General features: G+C 39.9%; 1 protein-coding gene across 1 annotated transcript in view; it reads right to left on the reverse strand.

Moving 5' to 3' along the window:
- Positions 1-393: 393 nt before the first annotated feature.
- Positions 394-15962, reverse strand: part of RGS7 (regulator of G protein signaling 7) — a 249874-nt gene continuing 234305 nt past the window's right edge. The window contains exon 18 of the mRNA XM_058800926.1: positions 394-453. The gene's annotated coding sequence lies outside the window, so the exon portion shown is untranslated. The remainder of the gene's footprint in view (positions 454-15962) is intronic.

The raw sequence follows: 15962 nt of genomic DNA on the forward strand, positions 1-15962 counted from the left end.
TAACCTGCATTGCCTTGTTCTAGTCCTAGTTCATGTTTATCTGCAACTTTAGCTGCAGGCTCTTTGATTTCTTCACCTTGCTTCTGATTTACTCTTTGGTTTGAGGTACCCATGATTTCTCATTTTTCCTGGGTGCATTTCCATTTGGAGCCTTGGGCTGGTCTGTCCTTGGTGACTGACTCCTGGTCTTGAGTTTCTTCCGTTTCAGTGGCCGGACCCGCCCCAACTACACTCACTTAGCACAAGTATTCCACTTGTGGCTCCTTAATAACTTCCGTTCAAAGCCACCTTTCTGAATGGGAATTACAAAACATGATATCCCAGTGTTGACGCAGAACATTTGGCACACAGCTTATCTGCACGATAACTGAGCCGCCGGTGGGATAGGTCGTGTGGGCAATGTCGGGTCGTGGCTTAGGAGAAGATGCAAGAATGCAGGAGAATGTGGCGTCCCTGCAAGATAAATCACACTTGTCAAGATCTTCAACGGCTCGTACTGTTTTCACAGACAATTAGGCACCTAAATGCCTTTGGACATAGTGCACCTGTTTTTTAGTTTGGAGTTCTTTCTAGCATTGTGGATGTAAGCCAGGAAAGCACTCTAAGCAGTGGTAATTTTGATCCTGTTTTTTTCAGTACTTTATCTTTGCTATGTGGAAAACAACTCTAAAATATGTGTCTACCTAGACAGGGCAACATCCCATCCCAGAACATGAGTAAATACTTCGTACAACCCCCGATAAAGAACTTCATTAACATGGATAAATGCATTCCTGACAAAAATGCCATCTCTGTATTTCACAGTCATCATGAATGAAACATTATTAGTATTGCCTTGTTCTGACTTCAAATTTAAATTACTCTGTGCACACCTTATACACCTTAGAAGGAAAAAAACCTGTTATTACATTTCTTTAGCTTCTTTCACTTCATTCCCATCAAAATTTCGTTTGAGCTCTCTAGATACCCTGACCCCATCTATGTGCTCCAGGCACTCAGGCTTTCAGGTAGTTGAAAGTTGTGTCTGCTTTGTTTGCTCTTTGGGAGGAAATAATGGCTCCTCACACATCTACCCTTGAAAAGTCTCCAGAAGGCTCACAAATTCACTTTACCAGATTAAATAAGATTAGTCTACACAGGGCCTGAAGAAAATTTCTCCATGATTGAAAATTTTTTTCTTCCCTGGGGATGATTCCAGCTTTGGCTGATGAAGTGCCTCTCAACACTATCTTTAAAGCTGTGATTCATAAAGTCATGAACACTACAAAACCTTTCAATTCTTCAAAATAACTTGAGGAACCTGAGCTACAGAGAATCCTTCAAACACTGCTAATCCAGAATGAAAGCAGTGATCTCATGTGCCAAAGCATCACATTTTCTGTTTCATTCACTCTATGACCAGTCTAGACTTTTGCTTGTAACAACTTTCAGCGACAATTAAAAGAAAAAACAATGTTAATCTCTCTGAAGTCTGGTGTTCTCCTTCTCTAAATTAACCTTAGACATTGTTCCTCCCTGTTTTGATGATGCTCAATAGTTTTAGAGCAGACAACCCTCCCAAAAGCTGGGATGGTATGAATGAATGAAGTCACAAGTTAATCTCCACTCCATTCTATTTTCTCTGGTTAGATTGCAATATTATCTAGACAAAGAAGAGAGATGAGTAGCAGAGAACAGAAGCCCATTTGAGATGAGTTCTCTTCCTTCTTCTCTGCCATGATGGGCTGTGGGGACATCTGGATCTCTAGGGAACACCACTAAATAAGACCAGATAACCTCAGAATATTAGAGCCAGACCAGCCCTGTCATGTATGATTCACTTGCTGTATAACGCCTAATAAAGGCAATATGTGTGGAACCAGGAAGGCAGCCAATGCAGCTTCTTCCAAGAACTGTGAGTAATTAACAGGGTCTCTGGTTAATTTCTTTCATGAAAACGTGTTGAGTGAGATTCTTACAAGTGGTACTTTTTGTGTGATGTCTCCCTCTACTCCCAAACAGCACAAGTTCATGCAACTTGAAAGGGAGAAAAAGTAAAATTCAAGTTTCAGAATTTGGGAAGAGTTTGTCTCCAGCTTCATCAGCTAGTGTATCCTTGCTTCACTTTAGGTCTTCATCTCCTGGTGGTTTTCCTCTCAAAATCTGGTTCTATAGCCCAGCTGTAGTTATTGTATCCCCATATAACATGCCCAAGCTTCTTCCTTTTTGAATCTTTGGCTTCTTTCTTTTTAAAGTGTTTCAAATCTCTAGTGTTTCAGAGGAAAAATCATTCAGAACTTCCCTGAGATTAAAGAAGCCTAAGTAGTTGCATCATGTTGCAAAGGAGAAGAAAATCACAAAAAGCAACATATTGTCCTTGCTTGTGGATCTCATGTCCAGCCACTATGAAGAAGAGGAAAGGACAATTCTCAGCCTGCTGTTACTGTTACACCTTGTAAGGAATGCTCCGTCTTTTTTTGCTCTCTATGTACTTCAGGCTTTCCCCTGGTACTGCTCTTGAAGCAGCCATTGCTGTCCATGACTGAGGTCATGTCTCCTTTGAACTTAACAAGCACTTTTTTCCTCACTACAACAGAGCAAGAAGGTTGTGGAAGATGTTGGAGCTGCCCAAAGCAAACAGAGCCTACCCTCACCCCACGCAGCAGAAGATGCTCCAAAATCAGCGGGGCAGATTTTAAGTGACAAGAATCCTGCCAAGGATTTGTTGAGGATGGAGTACATGTGATAACAATTTAATATGTGCATCACACAAGGCAGAAGTTAATATTCCTTGTTATATTAATATCACATGGCACTATTGAATTTGATATTTTAATTAAACCTAAATATATCTCACTGATAGTGATTGGCACTGGATGTTTTGGGAAATACACAAGCATTTAACTGAAACCATCAGTTCAAACAAAAGACAGTATCCTCTTCAATATTTCAAATGCATTATGAACATGCCAGCTAATTGTTCTGAAGAAATAATACTAAGCAGCTTCTGAATTAGTTGATGAGGTGATAGAGCACAGAATATCTTATAATGTAATGTTTGCCACATATAGCTGTCTCTGCAGGCCCTTGAAAACATAGTGCCTGCTCCCTTTATGTTCAGCATCTTTGCTGGCAACATGGGCAGTGGGATTGAGTGCACCCTCAGCAATTTTACTGCTGCACCAAGCTGGGTGGTGTCACTGAGTGGCAGTGGACATGCTGGAGTGAAGGGATGCCATCCAGAGAGACCTTGACACACGTGAGAGATGGGCTGATACAAAACTCTTTGAGATCAACAAAGCAAAGTGCAAGGTCCTACACCTGGGTCCTAGCAATCCCAGGAACACCTCCAGGCTGGGCAGAAAAGTAATTGAGAGCAGCCCTGAGGAGAAGGACTTGGGGGTGATGGTTGATGCCAAACTCAACATAAGCCAGCAGTGTGTGCTGGCAACCCAGAAAGATTCTCCAGTGGAATCCTGGGTTGCATCATAAGGAGTCTGCTCAGCAGGCTGATGGAGGAGATTTTCCCCTTCTACTTTGCTCTTGTGACACCCCACCTGGAGTATTGTATTCACTTCTGGTGTCCCCAGCATAAGGACATGGAACAGTTGGAGTAAGTCCAAAGGAGGGCCATGAAGTTTTTAAGTGGACTGGAGCAACTCCCCTGAAAAGGTGGATGAGACAGTTGGGGCTGTTCATCCTGGAGAAGAGAAGGTTGTGTGAGACTTCACATCAACCTTCGAGTGCCTGCAGGGGCCTGCAGGGAAACTGTCCAGGGACTCTTCACCAGGAACTGTAGTGATGGAACAAGGAGTAACATTTGCAAACAAAATTAGAGAAAAAAAGGGTAGCTATGGTGAAGAAATTCTTTGTAGTGAGGGTGATAAGATACTAGAGCAAGTTGCCCAGGAAGGTTGTGGATGCCCCAGCCCTGGCAAGTGTTTAAGACCAGGTAGGACAAGACCTTGGGGAACATATTCTAGTGAAAGCTGTCCCTTCCCATGGCAGGGGAGGTTGGGACTAGATGATATTTAGGGTCCCTTCCAACCGTTAACATTTTATGATTCTAAGTAATTTTCTTAAGAGACTTTTTCATAATAGGAAATAAATAGATGTGATCAGAGACCATTAAAACTGAATTACAAAAAAAAATTGTATCACTACAAAACCATTCACTTGTGTTGGATGAAACAGAATGGACTGAGATTGGGCCAGAATAAGTGCAGTCTTTTATTTGCTGGAAATCTAGGAATATTTATATGTATTTTTAAGTGAAATGTATCAGTTTGAACAGCACCAGCCTATTTTAATTGTACAAATTGACCATGAATTGAATTATTTTTGCCAAGTTGTGTTAATTTACCTGGCCAGTTCTGTAAAATTTATGCACAGTTAATACTTAATTTATCAACTTTATGTAACTGTTGGAATTCTTTCCTTCTCTTTGCTCCTAATGTCACACCATAATGTCTGTCCATTTCTGACTAAATTATCCATCTAAACTTTGAGAAATATATGTGCAGTAACTAATAGCACATTGTTAGCTATATATAGTTATTTTTGTTTGCACATTGTTTCTTAACTCCTTCAGTTCCTTCTTTATTTTTTGTTAGTTATTAAGAGATCTTTGTCAGTTGTGGGTGGATTCACTATGAAGTCTTCTTTTAAATAAAACATGATCCCAAGTACTGTGTGTTATGCAATAAAAATTATGTATGTAAAGAGATAATATTTAAAGAGAGTCAATTTATGGAGAAATTAAATAAAGATTTGTCTTTTCCTCTTCTTGAAGAGACAAGGAATTTCTTGGATTCCAGCAATGTCCTTTACCACAAAAATACAATGTCAGGTTCAAACTGATAAAAGAGCAGAACTACCAAAAAAGAAAAATACATCTCAAGAGCAAATCTGTCATCTGAAGAGTTCTATCACAAATTCTAGGAGCAAGGTGTGCCATCTTCCTGCTCCAGCCATCTTCACTTCCATGAGAATGCTTGCTGCTAACCCAGCTTGCCTGCCACCTCTGGGAGGCTGAGCTAGAATCTAAATGAATGCAGATGAGTGTCCATTCTCAAAAATCAACTGCCCTTTATTAACATTCAAGAGAACTATTGAGGGAATTTGTGGTCTTTTGTGGTCTATGGCAGTGCAGAACTTCCTTTGCAAGGGGAAGCTGAGGGGCAAGCACCAATCTCTTCCCCCTGGTGCCCAGGGACAGAACACAAGGGAAGGGTGTGAAGTTGTGTCAGGGGAGGTTTGGATTAGATATTAGAAAAAGGTTCTTTATCCAGAGCTATGGGCACTGGAACAGGCTTCCCAGGAGTGATCACAGCACCAACCTGAGAGAGTCTGAGAAGTGTTTGGACACTGCTCTCAGGCACAGGGTGTGACTCCTGGGGTGTCCTGTTCATGGCCAGGAGTTGGACTTGATGGTGCTTTATACCAATCACTTAGTAGTTATTCAATTTGATTATAAGATTTGATAATGAGACGTATTGCTGTTCACACAGATGCTTATCCATTTTGATATCAATCAGAGATGAAATACACTATCTATTTTAATTTATGGTAAATTATGCAGGGACCAGGAGGGGCTCATCCATAGGGAACACAGAGCAGTCCAGGCAGTGCAGGTATGTTGATTATTTTACAGGCTCTGCAGCTGTTGTCATGAGTGCTTGACGCTGCATGTGGAAAAGCAGTGTACTTTCTCTAAATGATGTATTTGATTACAACCAAGTATTTATAAAGCTTCCAACTGCAAAGAACTTAAGGATCTTAAGCAAGTTAAAAATGACAGTACTGCCATGTGTACTTTACTCTCTTTTCATGCCATGCTATTTAAGATCTGAATAATCCAGTTTTCTATATATGATGATAAGCCTGGGTAGGATAAGGAGAAATTCACAGGCTAATGAAATAAGATTAGACCACTTGAATCATTCTGGAAACCAGAAGGCAATGCACACCATAGTTATTTTTGTTTTAGTCCTAGATCTGTACTTTCATTTAACAACCTCGTGAATCCTTTAGTTGAAAAGGAAGGTGTATGTTGCTCCTAGCAAGCCAACTTACATAATTAGAAGTAAACAAACAAACTTCTGAATATATAAGCATGTCTACAGATTTGCTTTCAATACCATCACTGTCTGCTTAAATGTTACGTAAGAGGGCAGGTTTAGTGCTATTCCCTCTAACCACGAGGAAATTCAAAAACATTCAGAGGTAAAGGTTAGAACTTCTGCTGCTCCTGAAGCGCTCTGGGTACACACAGTGAAAAAATTACTTCGTGTCATAAAGTATCATATGCTTCATTCAGGTGTCCTGGACATCTGCAGTGGAAAAATGAACTTCAGATGAGCAAAGCTCCATAGTGTAGCAATAGCAAGGGGACTTGCCCGTATGCCTTCTAATTTTCACAATTTGCATAATTTTCTAAACCTAAGGCCTGTGGGAACGGAAGAATCTGGAATTGGAGTGCTCAGGATGAGAGGAAAACAGACATAAGGAAAAGTCTGTGAAAGCTCTGGTCACAGAAGGATTTGACAACTACAAAGTTACATACAAAGACAAGGACATGCAGCATAGCACCTAGAAAAATTATGTGTTAAAGAGAAGGGGACATCACAATTCTCTGATGTATCAGTCCACTTTTCTCTGAAAGTTCATTGGGCTGGTGCAAAGAACTCAGAGAATATTTTAAGGACCTCAAATAATTAAAGTTTTGCTTATGCAATTTTTCATATTCTGATTAAGTAATGAAATTTCACTAGAGGAAGCCTCTGTGGATGAGACACATGTACAACTACTCATGCTTGATGCGTTAGACCACTCATCCACTCCTGGTGTCATTTATGTTACTCAGGTAGCATAAACAATACCAGGTACCCATTGCAATAAGAATGCCAAATACAGAAAATACGAATGGTCTGAAGACTATTGTTTTGGTAAAATATAGCTGAGTGCCTCTAAATACTGATCAAGTCTGATGAGTCTATAATTTGCAAGTGAACTTTGAATAAGTGTGGAAAGAGTCTTAGAGCAAATTGTTAAGTGCAGCATTATCTCTTCCCCCGTACTTTGAACATATGTCTAAGATTGCATCATAATTCACATCTCTACCACACACACACATACACACACAATCACGAACAAACTAACAAAAAAACACCACCCAGAAACTCCAAAACCAAGCCTCCTAAAAAACCAACCGAACAAACCAAACAAACAAAAAAACCCCAAGAAAACAACAAAAACCACCACAATGTATTTTTTCTTCTATAAGAATCAAAGACCATAGTTTAAAATAATCAAAGATCAAAGTTTGTCTAAAGCTTGGCTTGGGTTTTCCTTTGGGTACGCTACTATTGTACCAACTTTTAAGTACATGCTCAAAGAGAGAAGAGAAGAGACATAATGCTTGAAAGTTAAGTACCTTACTTCACATTGACTTATTGCTTATCAAGGCTCAAGAGGAATCTTAAAAATCTTGAAATTCTCAACTCAAATCCATAGTTCTAGCTAAGCAAATGATGATCTTTTTAATAAGATAAAGGAGTCTAGATTCAAAAGTTTGAAGTGATGGATAATGTAGTAAGTCCTTCCCTGCTTATGCAATTCTTATAACCTTTATTTTAATCTGAATATTTCAAAACACAGCTTTCTGACACTGGATCTTGTTATGCCTTTGTCTGCTGGATTAAAGAGTTCTCAAAGCATTCCTGAAGTGGTTTCCTGAATGCTTTCCAATTTTTCAAAATCCTTTTGAAGGTGTAGATACTGGGGCTGGACATGGTATTCCAGCTGACAGTTAAGTTTCATTACCTTGAAATAAGGATTAACTGGGAAGTCAAAACTACATAACTTGGTGTAGTGACATTTCACCTTTGGTGACCTGGCTTAAAATTTGTGTTTGGTCAGCAAAGGAAATTGTTTTTCTAATCTTATCCGAGCCCCTTCTGACGTTTTTTCCATATCAAAAAGAATTGCTTTCACTGGCATAATTTTCCTTCGTGCCTAAGGACAGGCCTAGCTCTGGGCAGGCTGAATAGCAGGTTTGAATGGCAAGGACACGCTGCCAGAGCTGTGTCCGTCCTGAGCGCAGGCTGTGGCTGCTGCGCTCCCAGGCACGAGCGCGCTGGGAGCAAACACCGCGCGCACACGAGCTGCGGCCGCCCACTTTCCCCTTCCCTGACCTCGGGCACTGCCAGTGCAGCCCCCAGCAGGATCCCTTCTCCCCTCTGCTTGGTGATCCTGCCTGAACAGTGGTGAAGGAAGCAATTTTCTTTACAGCCTCAGAATGAAATGGTATTTCACTCTGCAAAACGACATAAAGACTTGAGGCTTGCAAGATGAGTTTCAGGAAGTGAGTTACAGGAAGCAACCTAATTTAAAAACCCTTTTTGCACTACAGAATATTGCCAAACAATATGCAATTAAGAGAGTGAGATGTTTCCAAATAGTTTTTCTTCAATAAGTTAAAATTTAGGACCTCATACCGAGTATTTAGATAGCGATATCTTCCAGACTATGAAGAGATAGAAAGGTAGGTGAAAGAGGAAAGAACCTAGTTGATGCAAAGAATCACTATATTATTAGAATATTATTAGAATAATATAGTGGTTCATTTATGGGGTTTGGATAGACACATTATTATTTAAATATATATACATAAGCATATACATAGCTATATTCTAATACAGAGGTTTTTGCTTGCCAAATCCTTGTTTTTCACTGCAAGATAAAGTTACAACATGGTTGTTGGGATTCATCTGATGCAATTTTACCTTCTAAAGTAATAATTATCAACTTTAAGTTATTCACCTACGTGCCCTTTTGTGACTGGCAGAAGGAAAAAGATACCCCTTGAGTAACTGGTATCATAGCCTCATCTATGGCATCAGAAGAAATTATTTGCCCTATAAACATGCTTCTTTCTCTCCACTGAGTATCAAAAAATCTCACAAAGTCTTTTGTATTTGATGTGATTTTTAAGAAAGTGAAGTTAATTAGTTGTAGATACCCTCACCCATGCAGGTTAGAAATTTATATGGATATTAATGGGTACAGTCAGTGTTTCATCAAAGCAACAAATAATCATAAACTTCTTTGTAGCACATTTTTAATGCAGTGGTGCCAGCTATTGTGAAGAAGACAGGATGAGGAATAGTTAGAAGGTGTGTGAGAGCCCTGAAAGAAATCCTATGCTAATTTCAAGAGCTATTAATGTATCTGATGTTTGTAACATGTGATGTTGAACCGATACTCTAGCAGGATTTTCAAGGAAGAGGGAGATAATCAGAAAATCATTAGTGAAGAAAGGTCAATGAACCCTTTATTTTTTGCATCAAAATGTCCTGTAGCACTTGGGACAGCCTTGCCATACTCCTAACTGGGAAGTCATGATATGACAGCTGTATCCAGCTCAAAAAGTAGCTTAGAAAAATTTGGTTGCTTAGAAAGTCATGCCTTTTGGTTAGAAAACAGACTGTGTGTGCCAGAGGGATGTTTCTACCACTTTGCTGAAGGAAGAGCTGGGATGTGGGAAGTTGTCAGAATCCTAGCTGGAAGCAGCCCAGCCATGCTCAGTTTCCCTTTCCCCCTGGAAGTCCCAGAAGCAGCAAGCCTGGGCTGCTAGAGCAGTTCTTTGTCCCTTTCTGTTCTATACTCCTGCCCATTCTTCTTCTCCTGTCCATGATGAGAATGTCTGGCTCTTGCCCTGATTCACTTCAATTCCAGTCTTGGAATGGAAAAAATCAGCTTTGCTTGCACAACTGAGATCTCACAATCTGTCCCTCATTATTAAACGCTGGCAGACTTGAAAGTGTGCATGCACAACATGGGGAGGTGAGCCTTTGGCATGGGGAGCTCTCTGAAAGTGGTTGAAAAACTCTTTCAGACAGAAACAGTGGTTTGGTTTCAAATTGATGCACTCTACATTGAAATGTCAGGGTTTTTTGCTGTTCTGTAATTTCCACTAACCCGTTTCAAAATCTCAAACAAAATTATGTTTAGAGTCAAAATATCCATCAATTAATAATAATCATATTTATAATCTCTTATTCTGTTATGATTAGTAATTTCATTGCTTTCCTAAATATATGAAAAATACAGTAACAGAATATTTAAAGTATAAATATTAATGTTTCAAAGTTTCTATTTTTTCCTGAATGTGTTCAAAACTTCCTGGAGAAAATACAAGATTATTTTTCAAGCAGAAACATTCCTCAACAAAATTTTCTTTTAAAAGGCTCTTGATGAGATGTATTTGGATTTCTGAGCAGCTATTGTCTTAAATCATTTCATCACTGAGTTCTGTAAAAAGGAGCCTCACTTGGTGGAAAAGAAGCAACATCCAAGCAGCCTCATCTGGAAGAGTATTAGCAGTAGCAGAGATCTGCAAGGTTTTCATTTGCTTAACAGAAGGCCTTCAAAGTTTGTAAAATAGTAATATTTCCTGTTTCAGAAGGAGTAAGGGTGAAAAAATAGCTTATAATTCAGATTCAAGGAAGAGTATGAAAAAATTGCTTACTTTCTTGCCAAATAAAATGTAGGATGAAATAAATGTTCTTAGGAGTTTAGTAGATATGGAGGGGGTGGTCAAATACTGGAATAGGCTTCCTAGAGTAGTGTTCAATGCCCAAACCCTTTCAGTGCCTTAAAGAGGCATTTGGACAATGCCGTGAACATGTGTTAAACTTGGTCAGCCCTTGGTCAGGCTGATGGATCTGATGGATCAGACTACAGGATCATTGTAGGTCCCTTCCAACTCAAGTAGTTCTATTCTATTCTATTCTATTCTATTCTATTCTATTCTATTCTCTAAGCAAAACAGTTCCTAAAACACCCTTGGGCTTTCAGGGACTTCAAGTGTTTCAGGCATATGCAGATTTGGTATAATTAAAAAACAACAGTGTAATGAATTTTATGTGGGTATGCTCGCCATTCAAACTGCACTGCACTTTTCAAAGTACACATCTGTGTGTACTAGATTTTGAAAAACCATAGCTGTGACCTTATTGTCATCTACCATTTAAAACAAGAATCAAGCTCCCCTAGATGGAGTAGAACAATGCTGAGCACATCAGGGAGTACCAGCTGTGCTATGAAAACAGTTATTGATAATATACTACACACCAAGAAGAAATATCTTGTGATTTCCCTATGTGTTATGAGCATGTAATTAGTTGAGCAGAGTATGGGAGTTTAGATGCACATGGACAAGTGCAAAAGGTAGGCTAACAGAGTGAAAGAGGAAAAGGAAAGATGGACTATTGCTTAAACTCTTTGAAGGTTGCCAGCACCACCAGGTATTAATGATCTGCCTTAGAAGCCCAAAGATAGAACCTGTGTGCCTCTGTAGTCGCAGCACAAGGACTCTCTCCACAGCTAAAACTCCTTATTTACTCATCTGAATTGGGTGCTGGAAGACAAAGAAAGGAAAGTAATTTGAAAATTTTTACTTCAGTTCTCTGGTGTACAGCATGGAAAGTCCATGTGTTATCAATACTTTGCATGAACCCAAGTTACAAATCAGAGCAGCACACTAACATTAACAGGGCTCCCTCAGTCCAGAACCAGACAGGCTTGGTTCTCAGCTTAATAGACTTATTTAAGAAAAAAACCCAAACAACAAAAACCCCAAACCTATGTAGGGAAAGATTGTGTTTCCATCACAAGCCTAATAAAATATACAGTTTTGGCTTCACTCCATCTAGTGGCAACCAGGCAGAAATCCTCTCTCCTCCTTCCCTAAAGTAGCAGTGTGTGAGCTATGGCTAAAAGTTAATTTTGCATGTGTGGCAGGGTTTGGGCTTGTTTACAGTCACTAAAGTCCAGGAGACACCAATTCATGGGTTTTGATGTGCTTGTCACTGACAGAACATGGTTGCCATTGCACCACACCCCTGGTGTGGAGCTTGGAATGGGAACTGCTCAAGAGGAGGCAGGAAGAGAAATTTCCCAATGTAGAGGAAAGCAAAGATCTGCTGAATGCCTGTAAATGAGTCGTGCTGTGGTAGAAAGGTCTGAGAAAAATGCATTAGTAACTTCTGAAAAAGGTTTCTTAAGCAATGGAAAGGCAACAGAGAAGGGGCAGTTTCATTCATCATCAAATGTCTCCTAGAGTCCTCAGTAAAAAATCTGGGCTCAAGCCTTCTTATTCTGGTGTGCTGGAAGCAGACTAGTTCTTACAAAGTCTTTTAGCTATTCACATGTCTGTCCTTGAAATTATTTTTCTCTGATGTTTTATCTGAGCTTGCAACATTTGGGATTCCATGTGAGTTTCTAAACAGGACAAAAGTCACAAGAAGGTAAGGCACGGCTCTGTCTGCATCCGGGTCCATGCTCCTAAGCAAAGCATTCTCTCTGAGCATATCAGTTCTCACATGAACTTGCCCTAGCGTTAGGTTGGATTTTATATTGGATTTAAATATATTGAATGGTCTGTGCAAAATGTATCCAAATACAACACCTGAATTTTAGGAATGTTCAAACATCATTGAGATCCACAAGCTTTAATTAAAGTATAAAAATTAATTCTATATGTGTGGGCACACACAGACACAGAGTACATATTTTATTACCTGTATATATACAATTACATATACATAATGTAACTGTTTCTTACATAACTTAGCAAAGGATCTGGGTCTCATTCTCCGGTATTTTGTATAATGCACAGTTTAAAAGCAATCTTTCTGAGGTTCTGTGTAAAGGCAGATATAGAAAGTAATTTTACGTGGCCTCTCTATCAATCTGGGTAAGAAAAGAAACAAATATAGTGAGATAATTTTTATGAAGCATAACTGAACCATGCCTCTGTTTTCATTAAAATCATATAGCAATTAGTAAGTGATGATCTGGTTTAGAAGAAGGAACATATTGTTTTTGTACACTGTGCTTTGTGTACTGCTTGAGCTAAATTAAGACAAATAACCAAGACAATATTTTTTCTTTGATATCAGTAAATATTGGCATCAAGAAACCTATTGCCCCATTATTTTTAATGGGAAGAATTCACTCTAAATCTTTTTTTCATCAAGTTGAGGAGGTGATGTCATATGGTAAAGGCTGGATATTCCAAATAAATCACTAACAAGTCATTTTGGCTGAGCAGTATGTGTATCAGATATGCAAGTGAACATGTCTGGAAGAAAATGCATTATTGTCATAAGACATAGGAGTCAGAGCCTGATGAGTTTGTGTATCTTGCAAACAGTTACACAAGTAACCAGATATTTCCTGCACAACTCAACATTTTTAAGGGAATGTCCTAGACTTTATAGCAAATAGCCTTGGATTACACGCTCAGACCCTGATTCAGCACCCACTGCTGAGTGTTTCACTCTCTTCCTGCAGGCCCTCGCACGGCATGTTTGTCAAATGTGCGTTGTAAAATCCATTGCAATATCCAAAGGGCGCCAGTGGCTGAGCTTTAGGCATTAGTGCGTGTCAGACCTGCCTTCCCCAAGACGTGGCAGCAGCCTACAATCACAGGCCACCTTCTCTGCTTTTATTAGTCTCTGATCCTAAGTGTCCCAAACGATTTAGAGCCCATGGAACTGGACCCACCCCCCAGCACCCAGGAGATGCTCCGGTGCCCTGTGCTTGTTCTGCTCATTGCAGACGTCTGCCCCATGAGGGGATTGCTCCAGCTCCACCCTCATGGCCACCAGCAGCGCTAGGCAGGCACTCTTTTGTCCACTGCTGGGCCTCAGTCTCCACATGGGAGGCCCTGGATGTGTAAGAGTCTGGCTATGGGTGTCTGGCTCCAAGGCAGATGTCCTGGAGGATGAATTAAGCTCCCCGTGGGGAGTGTGCAGTAGATTTAACTGCCTCATAGGCAGTGTTGGCTATCCAAAGGTTATGAGGCTATCTACTAAAGCTCCTGCTAATTTGATCTGCCATAAATCCTTAAAGGTTTTATCAGCAGGAGGAATCCAAAAATAAGCTCATTACTCTTTCTCACCAATTGACTGTGATCTTTTCCCCTAATTTCACTACCAAACCTTTTTAACTGACAGAAAACAGAGTATCAGTGGACAAATTAGACCTCTTCCTGATCACAATGTAGAAGAGGAGGAGCTATGCCAGTATAAGCTTGGTTTATACAAGACTCAATTTTTGCTGCAGGGTTACTGAGGATCCACCCTGCAGAGAATCAGAGCAGATGTGTAAAGTCTGTGTGGAAATAGGAGCCTTCCTTTCTGATCGACCTGCAGTGATACCTCAGGCATAGATTAGACCCCAGGAAGGGCATTTCTCATGCTATAAAGTCTGGAGGTGGGTGAATATTTTTACAATCAAAGTGAGGCTGGGGCAAAGAAAAAATGAATAAAAAGAAAAAGCTGGTATGTCTCCAGGAAGCTCTGTTTTTCATTTCACCTGAACTGTTTAGAATTTTTACAACTGAAAATTGCTTCTTTCCATCTGTGAAACATTTGCTTCTTGGAAAAGATGCACAAAGCCAAGACATGAAAGACATTTGAAATAAATATATAAACTAATGCATTCTTTGGAGAATCCATGCTGTTTCCCTACTGCTCCCCATTTTCTTATGAAGACCTCTCCACAGATGGAGGGCAGCCGTGGTGCCCTCAGCAGTAATGAGTGAGGGAAAATAACTTCGGTAAGTAAATTACAGTAGCTCATATGCCTGCAGTGTTAATAGATTCTGTTTCTAAAGCATAGGCCACAAACCAGTTTAGTGAGAAGAGGGCATCTTTCATATATGTGCATTCAAAAATGTTACAATTTCCAAAGAATAGTTACCTAATAGAATCATCTGTGGGTAGTACTGGTGTAAATACTTTGTGCAGGAATGGCATGGAGGATGTCAAGTGAGGCTACAGCACATACTTCAGAGACAATTCAGGGCTCTGTTCATTGCCTCTGTTGACATTATGGTAGCTGAAGATTGTTTTGTACAGCTCAGTAGAGAAAGAGATAAAACAAGTCATTTCTCTGGTCTTTTCCTAACATCCCAAAGTTTATAAGTACCCAATAACAAAAATAAAATGGCAGTGGTGGCTATTGCCAGGTTCATAACTCCTCCTGCTCCTCTATGACTACATCCCTCTTTAAAAGGCATTACAAAGAAAATTACCCAGAATACCTCAACCAAAACTATGGCAGGTAAGTGAGGAATTTTCCTCTGCCCTTTAATCTGAAGTGATTGCAGTATAGCAGAGAGAATGATGTCCAAGTAAAGACAACACCAAGGGCAGGTACTCGCTCAGAAAGAACTGAAGTCTTTCAATGGACTTGGGCCAAAGGATACTGGCTCAGGCTCACTGCAGGTTTTACCCAATGCTTTTATCCCTGGAAAGGAGTCACCAAGTGTCCTTCCATATGCTCCAGGTAGTGACGAAGTTCAATCAGTGACAGCTGCCAAATTCTGCCTGCCTAGGAGCAGGGATATGTGTTTGCTAAGGGTTTCACTGGATTCAGAATCAGAAAGCAAATGTTGCATTAGCAGGCAATAGAAAAAGTTATTGAGCTGTCATATCTCAAAGTGATTAATTATTCAATGTGACTAAAGCGATTGATTAATTAATTATTTAACAGAACTTCTCCTAATTGTTGCTTAGCAGCTATAAAAAATTGGAAGGAGCTATTTTGGAAAATTGCATACCATCCTACTGTCAGGTGTGTTGATTTAGGTGGTGGCACCAGCCTCCGTGGTCGACCAAATTGGAGACCACATTTCCTTCATGATTTGTGTTGCTGGAGATAGGGATTGTATTTGAAGAATGCAGGAGAGGAGCCAGGTCTGGTAAGGGCCTGAGGAATCCTTTTGTTATTCGGATTGAAAGCTTGGCTGGTTATGTTGAGAACAGAGATTTGCTCCCTCCTCTGTAACTATCCTGGAGAACAGAAAACATGGATGTGATCTCCTTTGGAAGCTCATATATTGCTGTAAAATAGACTCAAGAGTAAATCTATTCTTAAATCTTTTCTTTAGCTTACTGTAATTTTGGGTA

Source organism: Ammospiza caudacuta, chromosome 3, assembly GCF_027887145.1.
Source record: "Ammospiza caudacuta isolate bAmmCau1 chromosome 3, bAmmCau1.pri, whole genome shotgun sequence".
Lineage (NCBI taxonomy): Eukaryota > Metazoa > Chordata > Aves > Passeriformes > Passerellidae > Ammospiza > Ammospiza caudacuta.